The sequence below is a fragment of the Trichosurus vulpecula genome, chromosome 3, assembly GCF_011100635.1.
Source record: "Trichosurus vulpecula isolate mTriVul1 chromosome 3, mTriVul1.pri, whole genome shotgun sequence".
Classification (NCBI taxonomy): Eukaryota; Metazoa; Chordata; class Mammalia; order Diprotodontia; family Phalangeridae; genus Trichosurus; species Trichosurus vulpecula.
The window spans coordinates 167,058,693-167,070,051 of record NC_050575.1 but is presented as its reverse complement, the minus strand read 5'-3'; positions in this window follow the sequence as shown (position 1 = coordinate 167,070,051).

Sequence of the window (11,359 nt, the reverse complement as noted above, 5' to 3'; positions counted from 1 at the left end):
CTAAGATACCAATAAGATCAATATATTACAGAAAGATTCTTAAGAGAAATGAAAGGATAATTAAATAACATTTTGTCACTGTTACAAATTTCTTCTGGTTTTTGTTAGTGATACATAGGAACTCTGATTTTGTGTGTGTGTTTTATGTTCTATCTTACTAAAATTTTCTATTCATTCTTTGATTTTTTTTTGTATCTTGGGTTAATCAGCTTGAATTGGCTCTTAAGAAAAATTGTTAAATTTTCAGTGTGAGCATTTACACCATTTTACAAATCAAAATTTGATTTATTCTTTTTATTATCTAGGCATAAGAAAGTGATGGAGAAAATGTTAATAATGCAGATTAAACTTTAAAAGATGTCATGCATTTTCAGAAAGTCAACGGTTAAACATTTACCAGCATTTATCAGTGACCTTGGGCTTGACTTCCTTATACCTCAATTTCCTCATCTCTAAGAATACTTAGATAATCTGCCTTATGTGGTTGTTGTAAGGATCCCATGGGCAGCTAGATGGCACAGTCGACAGAGCACTAGTCTTGGAATTAGAAAGACTCATCTTCATGAGTTGGCATCTGGCTTCAGACACTTACTAGCTGTGCGACCTTGGGCAAGCAACTTAACCCTGTTTGCCTGAGTTTCTCTATCTATAAAATGGACTGGAGAAGGAGAGGCTAAACCACTTCGGTATCCTTGCCAAGAAAACTCCAAATGGATTCATGAAGAGTCAGATGTTACTGAAAAGCAACTGAACAACGACAACAAATATAAAAAATGATAATACTTGTAAAACACAAGGAACTATAAAGTGTTCTATAATATATGATAATAGCATTCATATAGCACTTATCATATGCCAGACACTAAGCACTTTATAAACATTGTCTCATTTGATTTTCACAACAATTCTGGGAGGTAGGTGCTACTATTATCCCCATTTTACAGTTGAGGAAATTGAGGCAAACAAAAGTTAAGTGACTTGCCCAAGGTCACACAGCTAGTTAAGGTCTGAGGTAAAATTTTAACTCAAGCCTTAACTCAAGACTCCTGACTATATATACTATAGTACCTAGCAACCTATACAAACAGTTCTCACTTTAAGTAAATTTGCATTATACAACTTCAACTTGACTTAAAGAATTCTGAAAGAAATCCTCATTCCCCCCAAAATCTATGTTAACTTCACTGTATAGTACTATGTCCCCACCAAAAAATCCAAAAAACAAAAATCCCTCCAAATGAAAGCAGAAGAACAGACACAGAGAGACCCCCCCCCTCCCCTACTGCGGTATGAGATTTCCTGTTGGTCCTTTACACTGCTCCTCATACCCTACTCCACTCCCACTTTCTGTGTATCACCCCACCCCTCTGCTTTCTTTCTGTTCTGGCCAGACACCCAAGTGGTTCCCCTTAGACCTCATATTCCTCCTCCTGCTCTTGCTTCTCTGTCTCTGGACCCCACGTGTCCTTGAACCATGTGCCAGTCCCCTTCCTCCCCAGGTGTAGGGCACCATTCTTGCCCCCTTCTCTCCCCCATGACTTAGGTAAAGCCAGAAGTGGATGTAAATGGAAGATATTATTGTATTATCATTTAGTATTTGTATAGTTCCAGGGAATGTGTAGAGTGGCACAATGAATACTAAATGGGCAGTGACTTCATAAATAGGAAGTGGTCTATGAAAAAGACACAATAGGTGAAAAAAAAGAATAAATTCAAGAAGACATCAGGGCCACCAAACCTAAAACATCATAATCAAAATAAACATCCATTTCAGAGGATTCCAATAGGCTCTCTTTGAGGCAGCAATCACATTTTCCGGAGGGCTACATGTAAGTGAAACAAATGTTTAGGGTAGCCACAAATGTACCTGCAAATGACTTGCACCTAATTTACATGTACTCTTCCTGCATGGTCTGCTCTCAGGCAGTTTTCTAGTTTATCAGGGCACCTCTGAAGTGCTGCTATTACTTATTCTGTTTTCTCTTTTTCTTTATTATCTATTCATGATCATACATATATTCTCTACATATAGGTATAAGCTGTAGAGAAAAGGGAGACACAAATGTTGGGGAAGAGAGCATGTGGTCTAAAAGACAACAAATCTCAGGTTAACTGCAATGACCCATCTTGGTCTATGAGGACAAATGGCAAAACATATTTCCCTTTTCTTTAAAAAAAAAGTGTTTGTGGTCGATGGGTGCAGAAAGTTGAATCTGCTGCCAAATTCATTGTGTCCTTTGTTTTTGTTTAAATGTTATTTTTTTGTTATAAGGGAGAACTTTGTGTTAGTTGTGGGAAGAGAGTATATCAGGAAATGACTGTGTTGTAAAACTTTAAAATAACAATAACAAAAAGGAATATGTGTGGGGAGAAAGAGGTCTAGATGTATCTGACTAAACATGATAGTTATTCATCCACTTATTCATTCAACAAACATTTATTAATTGCCTTCTATGTATAGTGTATGATATTAGCTAGTAGGGAAGTTGAAAAAATGAATAACTCACTTCCTGTTCTAGGCTAGATGTGCATTGTCTGGGAAGAACCTGTAGTGCCCACTATAATCCATCCCTTGGTTTTAGTCATTGTGTGCCTTCATCAGGACCAAACTATACATCATTATCATCATCATCATCGTCATTTGTTATTGTTGTTGATCCAGTCATGTCCAACTCTTGTGACTCTTTAAGGTTTTCTTGGCAAAGGTACTAGAGTGATCTGTCACTTCCTTTCCCAGCTCATTTTACAGATAGGAAAAGTGAGGCAAACAGGTTTTTGTGACTCAGCCAGGGTCACGTAGCTGGTGTCTGAGGCTGAATTTTAACTCAGGGCTTCCTGACTCCAGGCCTCTTGCTCTATAGACTATGCCACCTAGCTGACTCAGGAGTAAATGATTGGGACCTTGATTCTAGATGCTAAGATGTAAGGCAACTTATTATACCCCCCTACTTGTCCCTCCTTAGTAACAGTAGGACATGAAGCATACTCTAAGCATAGACAATATAAGACAAAAAAAAGCAGCAAACACCAAAACCACAAACACTCTTAGAAGTCAGAATAGTTGTAGTAGTGCCAGTGGTGCTAACAACTTGTTGGAAAGTCACAGTGCCCCAAGTGATCAGCAGAAGGTGACATATGGAGGACAGTTACCAGTAATAGAAAACAGGCTCTTAGAACAAGAAGGCCTTGTGGATGTCTCTACTCTGAAACATTTGAAAGTTTATATCTGTAAATTAAAATTAAGGGTCTACAACCTCTTTGCTTATAGTTTACCCTCTGGCCTGAGATGATATCTCCTTTCCACTCATTTTGCTACTCATTCTGTATTTTCTGGTACCTTGTTGACCACTTCTCCCTTATAAAGACATTGTGCTAATGTTATATAATTGTCACTAAGGCATCTAGTCAGCCCCTTAGTGCTCAGAGCTTGGGAGAATACTACAGCTGTGTCCCTCGAGTGCAGGCCTGCACAACCTGTGGCCCAACGGGCCGCTTATGGCCCATGGGCATGCCAAAGGATTTCAGGAAGCCCACAAAAAATGTAGAAGATGTTTTCTTGTATGTTTTTTGCAGGCCACCCAGAATCCTTTGGTGGGCCACAGGTTGTACAGGCCTGTTTAAGTGGTTTACAACATAGTAGAAATAATTTTGAAAGACTATAAACGTGTGTGTGTATGTATGAATGTGTTTGAAAATATATATTTTAAATGGTCGAAGATAGTTAGCTACTTAAAAGAAACTCGTAGTAAATGATTGTAAAACAACAAACTAGATTTTAAAAGATGTTACCACTAAAAAGGACCTAAGACATCATCTGGTCCAATGCTCCTGATTTATAGATGGGGAAACTGAGGCAAAGGGAGGAGAAGTGATCTGCCCAAGCTAGAGGAGTGGTGGAGCCCTCAATAGAAACCAAGTGTCCTGACTTTCAGGCCAGAGATCCTTCTACCACATTACTTCTGGCTTATGTTCTCCACCTTTCATCCTGCACACTGATGAAAATACAGTAAGCACTCAATAAAGAGTTGGGGACTAAAATCTCTCAGTGTCACTTTCTTAAATCCAGGAACTCCCTTGATGCTTCAAAAGATCTATTATTTCATCAGTGGGGGTTCTTCCTTTCCTGAATGATACAGAACACAGCCCTTCCATGTAATTTTTTTTTTTTTACAACTAGGGCTGTTTATACAGCCTTAGTGAATTATTTAATGAGTTGCTATGGTAAGGTGACAAGTCCCCCACACTTATTGAAGCTAGTCTTTGGATTACAAACATAACCTGTCACACTGAAGACATATTTAAAACTCCCAGCTTGATAGATTCTGCCCCAGATTGCATTCCACTCACTGGCCTATTCTTCAAGAACCCAGGGTCACCTTCTCACCAGAATGAGGAATCTGATGACTTTTGTGGAAGAATGCAAGGCCCATCTCTAATCCAGTTTCTGTGTGGCTATGTGCTGCACTTTGCAAACCTAAAAGTGCTATGTAAATACCAGTTATTATTTATTATTATTATTAACCTACAGTCACTAGGTCTTCAGTCTAGTGATTACTTCATTTCATGAGCCTTCTCTTATACTCTTGCTGAGTTCAAACAATGCTTATAGGGCAACACAGAACTGTGCAGCTAAATGTTTAATAAGGACAGGTAGGTGGCTCAGTGAATAGAGTACTGCCCTGGAGTCAGGTGGACCTGAGTTCAAACCTAGCTGTGTTACACTGGGCAAGTCAGTTAACTCCATTGCCTCCCTAGAACCCCTCTCCCCCAACAAACAAACAAAAAATTTAACAACCAGATTGGGGGGGGGCAAGAATATATAGACACACATATTTAAGTTTAATCTGCATTACTAATATTTTCTTAGCTCTAGACAATCAACAAACAACAAATCTGGCTCTGATCTGTAAGGAATGATTCAGAAGTTTAAATGCTCATACTGAAAATTTAAGAATTGTCTTTTACAGGCTGGTTAGAGCTGTTACTAGCACACTCCCGGTATGGGGAAACTGTTTATATCTAGAGTCATGAAACAATGTAGCAGATCACATATATAGTTGCAATAGACATCTAGAGAAATATTTGTTCAAGGACTTGGAGGGGGAGTGGGAGTGCCTGGGAATTTGAATGCACAGTATAGAAGATGTGGGTGGTATTTAATATAATAATAATAGTAAATGACATTAGTCTTCTGTTATGTTACCTTATTTGAGCCTCAAAATCCTGCCAAGTGGATACTACAGGTATTATTACCCCCCCTTTATACTCCTCAATTCTTCGATCTCACTCACTCAATGGAATAAATTTGTTCTATTCAAAGTTACCAATGATTTGTTAATTAACGTACTCAGGTGGTCTTTTCTTAATCCTCATTATCTTGACCATTCTTGCAGCATTTGACACTGTCAAGCACCCTTTCCTCTTGGATATTCTGTCTTCTGTCATTTTTTAAGAGACCATCGGGGTTAAGTGACTTGCACAGGGTCACACAACTAGTAAGTGTCTGAGGTTGGATTTTGAATTCAGGTCCTCCTGACGTCAGGGCCCAACCTCTATCTACTATACCACCCTCTTCTTTCATTTTTTTTTGGAAACTCTTGGTTTTCCTCCTTTCTGTCTGATTTCCTTCTCAGTGTTTTCCTGTCTCATCATTTATATCATGCCCTCTAATTATAGTTTACTCAAGATCAGTCCTAAGCTTTCTCTTCTATACCTGTCACTCTATGACCTCATTGACTCTCATGAGTCAATTATCATCTCTGAGCAAATGACTCCAGATCTACATAGTCAGTCCTAGTTTGTCTCCTGAATGCCAGTCCTGCATCACATCTATGGACATTTCAAGCCAGATATCAGATAGGCAACTCAAACTCACCATGTCTTAAGCAGAACTCATATCTTTACTCCCATTCTCACCCCTCTTCTGAATTCTCTATTTCTTTAAGGTACCCCCTACCATGGGAGTTGGACAATTATTTCCAAAAGACAGTGCCATCTCTCTGGTCCTGCTTTCCCTGCTTTTCTTTCTTTTCTTGTTCTATATCTCTCTTCTCCTTTATATTTCTTTCCATTAGAATATAAACTTCTTGAGGGCAAGGACTGCCTTCTTTTGATTGTATGTTTATTGTTTATCTCTTTTTTCCTTCCTTCCTTCCTCCCTCCCTCCCTCCTTCTCTCTCTCTCTTCTCTCTCTCTCTCTCTCCTCTGTCTCTCTCTCCTCTCTCCCTTCCCTCTGTCCACATAGATATAACCCTTACCTCTGGGTGTTCTATCCAAAGGAATGAAATTTGATCACTGAAATCTTGAAAGATTATTTGGGTTGTAAGGGCTAGATTTTTTCCTTTAAAGACCATGCCTTAATCCAGATCACTCTGGCTTTCACTGACTGGCTAGCAATAGGTACCAGGCCAAGCCCTGCTTGATCATTATTTGGGCCTGATTGGTTGAGAGTGAATAAAAATAGCAATTGTTTCTGCTTCACCAGAAACTCCTGAGGGTCTTCCGTTCCAAATTGATTTTTTTTTAGACTAGGTAAAAGTCATCTCTGCCTCATGTCTTATCTAGCCTTAAGCACTGAACGGGACTCGCCTCAGTCAAGCCGGAACCTGTTAAAGACCTTAGCTTAAAAGGCCAAGGTCTCCCATTGTATCCAGGGCCATTCCCAGCCATCCTGATCTATATCTGGCCGCTGGACCCGTAGGGCTCTGGAGGAGAAAGTAAGGCTGGTGAATTTGCACAGCCCTCCTCATTTAATACAATTTACTTGCATGTTAATGGAATCACCTCCCCAATGTCATGGTCCTCTTCAAGAACAAAGGACAAACAGCAGCAACAACAACATTCGCAGTGTTTGGCACTTTGTGAGTGCTTAATAATAAATAATTGACTTATGATTTCATAAGTGTTTGTTGAGGAAAACCTGAGGCTTTGAGAAGTTAAATGACTTGCCCATGGCCACACAGCTAGTAAGTGTCAGATATAGGATTCAAATCCAGATCTTCCTGACTGCAAGTGTAACACTTTGTTCATTACCCAGTGCAATTTAGGCTAAATCTTTGCCAAATGACAGTACTAGTATCTTCTCGTTACAATAATGAATAGGACTACGTTGAGGGGCACTTGGACATATGCTGAGGAACCTAACTAGTATATTGTGCTTTTTGTGGAGTGGATATAACCCGAGTTCCTGGAAAAATCTGCTTGGTGAATGGCCCAACATGTTGGAGGTTTTCCCCCTTTACATTCTGGAGGTCCTTACACTTTGCCAACATCTATTTCCTACAATGAAAATTTCTTATTTGTAGGTTGTACTGCTATTAAAAGGCAATTTTAAAACAATCAATGACACACTCACCTTCTGACCAGTAGTATTCTAGAGAGTAATCACCCTCCAATTTGTATGCACAGCTAAGGTCTCCCCAGGGGTGGTTACTCCAGATTAAAGGTACTTTGTGGGTCCAAACACCAATGAGCTCCCACTGGCGTGTTTATCTTTCAATAGCCAGAGAATACAACTAAGTTAAAGACATTTACTGGAGTAGCCTAGTAAGAGGATTTATGTTTGAATATTCCCCCCCAAACCTACAGTCTTCCCCAAATATATATAGCATTGATGAGGAGAGTTAATAAGTATAGAGATCACACACAGAGCCCCATGTGGGAAATCAATGGGATATGTAACTTATACCTCTGTTGTACAGGACCTTGAACCATTCCTCCCTGGTGGCAGCATTTCTACTGGACTAGGCTTTAGGCTTGTATCTCCACTGTTGTTCTTGGTACTACCTCCTCCAGCTTCATTCTGCTGCTTGCATAGTCTCCCTTGCCTCTAGCTCCTGGCAGTGCAGAAGAGCCAATAGCTAGGGTACTTCCAGACTCTTCAGGGAGGACCAGAGACCTTACTCCAGGACCACTGAGAAACCTCCCCACTTCTATTCTCACAGAATCTCGGTAGGATCCTTGCTTTAGTTGTGGAACTTTCTCTCTTTCAAACCTTTTTCAACACTGAAGGTTGAGGTTCAAGAAGTGATGTAATTAAATTCCCATCTCACAATTCCCTTCTGCACACAAATATCTTTCTCCTATGTTTTTGATGCATCATTGCAGGGGTTGGGGGAAGGAAGAGAAAATCCTCCCCCAGCTTGCTGCATCCTGCAAGAGGCACAATCGAATCCTCAAAAGCATAAAATATCACAATAAGCTCAATTCTTCCTCCACAGCACATTCTCTTCTTGACTGATTCACCATGGTCAGGTCTTCCATTTAAAAATTCCCACTTATTTGGCTGCCTGAATGAGTGGAGGGAGAAAAGGTGCAAAGCCTTTGTTATTTGGTCATGCCCAACTCTGTGACCCCATTTGGGGTTTTCTTGCAAAGATACAAAAGTGGTTTGCCATTTCCTTCTCCAGCTTATTTTACAGATGAGGAAACTGAGACAGAGAGGGTTAAATGACTTGCCCAAGGTCATAAATGTCTGAGGTAGGTTCAGTGCTCTACCAATTGCACCACCTAGCTACCCAAGTCTACAGTCTCTTCTAATCTTAGTCAATTTTCCTGTTCCTTTTTAATGCAAATAAACCTTTCAAAGTCATTAGGCCACTCAAAGTCTGATTCCCTTGATTTCATTAAGTGGACTGGAAGATTCAATAGATCAGGGGTCCCAGGATTCCCCCTTCCCCAAATCTCACTTTTAAAGAAAAGTGGAGAGGTTGCTAGTAGGCATACATACTAAGGTGGTCAAAGAGAGAAAAGTCTCATATATACCCAAATATATAGCTACACTTTTTATACAGTTCAATAAACATTACCAAGCACCTACTAAGGTGCCAGGCTATGTGCTAAGCTGGGGATAAATAAGAAAAAGAGACCCTCCAGGCCACAAGGAGCTTACAAAACAATGGGGAGTGACTACACACAAAAGGAAGCTGAAAAGGAGGCATGTTGTTCTCTGGAGTCAGAGCCAAATAGAACTGTGGATGGAAATGGTTACCGGGAAGGTAGTAGTGAGACCCTTGGTAAAAGAAGGCTCTGGGAGGAGTTCAGTGTTATGCTTCCCAGCCCATCAATCAGGGGAGAGGTAACTGAGGATGGGTTGGGAAGGTATTGAGTATCAAAAATCAAGTTTTTGAGCCATTCTTAGTGGTGAAAATTTCAGGTGATCAGCTTATCCTGGGAGTAAGGTGGGGAGGGGTGGTGGTGCTTGAGGTTCCCCGACTAAATAAACTGTGGTGTATGAATGGAATGTAAAATCACTGCGCTAAAAGAAATGATGTATAAGAAGAATACAGTGAGCATGGGAATACTTTAGATGCAAAGTAAAGTAGAAGGAGCAAAACGCACACAATACATACAATGACAACACCCTGTAAGGACAGAACAGAAAACAAACAAACAAAAAAGAAACTGAATTTTTATAATTATAATGACCAAGTTTGGCCCTGAAGAAGAGGTAAGAAGTAGGACATTATTGATATGAAACTGCATAGATGGCTAGAATTAGTTGATAAATGAGTTAGTTTCTATGATCTGCTTTTTCCCCCATGTTCTTTTTTATTCTTTGTTATAAAGGATAGCTTTCTTCTAGGTGTGGGGAAAGGAGATCAGTATTAGGAAATGGAGATGACAGAAAACACGAAATATCAATAAAATTTTTCACAAAAAAGAAAAAAAAGAAAGGTGGATGGTAGGCAGATAGGGATATAGATTTTAAATTTAACTAAAGGAGGGGAAACCTTTACCACAGAATAGTTTATTGACTTGGAAACAGAAAATTCTGTTTCTAGTCACTCAGTGTCCAGTCAACAAGCATTTACTGAGTGTCTTCAATACTTCCCGCAGTGTGCGCAGGAGAGTCAGGGATATGGAACTATAAGAAAAGATCCCTTTCCTCAAGTAGTTTACAATTTAATTGAGGAGAAAATGGAATATTAGTAAACACTATCAATCAATCAATCAATCAGGTATTGCAATCACTGTGGTATGCGCTGGGGATACAAAAACAAAAATGACACTTGGCCTTGCCTCTAAGGAACTTATATTCTATTAGGGGAAATGACATATGGTCATGGATCTAGAGCTGGAAGGGATGTTAGGTGCCATCTAGTCCATCCCACCACCCTAATTTTTACAGCCCAGAGAGGTTAAGTGATTTGCTCAAGGTCACACAAGTAGTAAATGAGAGACAGTTTATGAGCCCAGGTGCTCTGTCTCTAAAGCCAGTGCTCTTTCCTGATTGCTCTAAGTGAATATATGAGTAAATATAAAATATAGGGTGGTAACTAACTCATGTGTATGTACGTGTGTGTATATGTACATGTGTGTATACATATATATGTGTGTGTATATACACCCCCACACACACATTTATGCTAACATTTATATAGGTCTTACTTCATGCCAGGAGCTATGCTGAGGGCTTTATAATTATCATCTTATTTGATTCTTACAACCACCTTGGGAGTTAGGTGCTATTATTATCTCCATTTTACAGATGAGGAAACTGAGGCAAACAGAGGTTAAGTGACTTACCTAGGATCACTTGGCTAGAAAGTATCTGAGGCTGGATTAAACTCAGATCTTCCTGACTCCAGGCCCAGTGTTCTATCCACTTTGCCACCTAGGGGTCAGACAAATCAAGATATCACCCTTGTGATGTCATTGATTCTCTTTCAAGAAGGAAGGATGAAGAACAACACTGCCTTTGCCATATATACATATATCTATATCTATGTGTGTATATGTGTATATATATGTATAATGTATATGTATAGATGTGTATGTGTATGTATATTCATACATATACACACATATATGGATAGGATAGGTATGTATTATACATGTATATACACATTTAAGTATGTATGTATGCATGTACATGCACATGTACATACACAGACACATATACATATACACACACTCACACACAGACACACATATACATATACACATATACTCATACACATATACAGACAGCTTAGGTGGCACGGTGGATAGAGCACTGGGCTTGGAATCAGAAAGACTCATCTTCATGAGTTCAAATCTGGCCTTAGACACTTACTAGCTGTGTGACCCTGGGCAAGTCACTTAACCCTGTTTCTTCATCTATAAAATGGACTGGAGAAGGAAATGGCAAATCACTGCAGTATCTTTGCCAAGAAAACCCCAAATGGGGTCAGGAAGAGTCGAGATGACTGAAATGACTCAACAACAACAAATATACATACATACATACATACATACATACATATATATATATTTATACATAAATGTACGTATGTATTTGGATGTAGAAAGGATTGGTGAGGGGAGAAACTTTAGGTAGAGAGACTATTTTGGAGGCTAATGCAGTTGTCTGAATGAG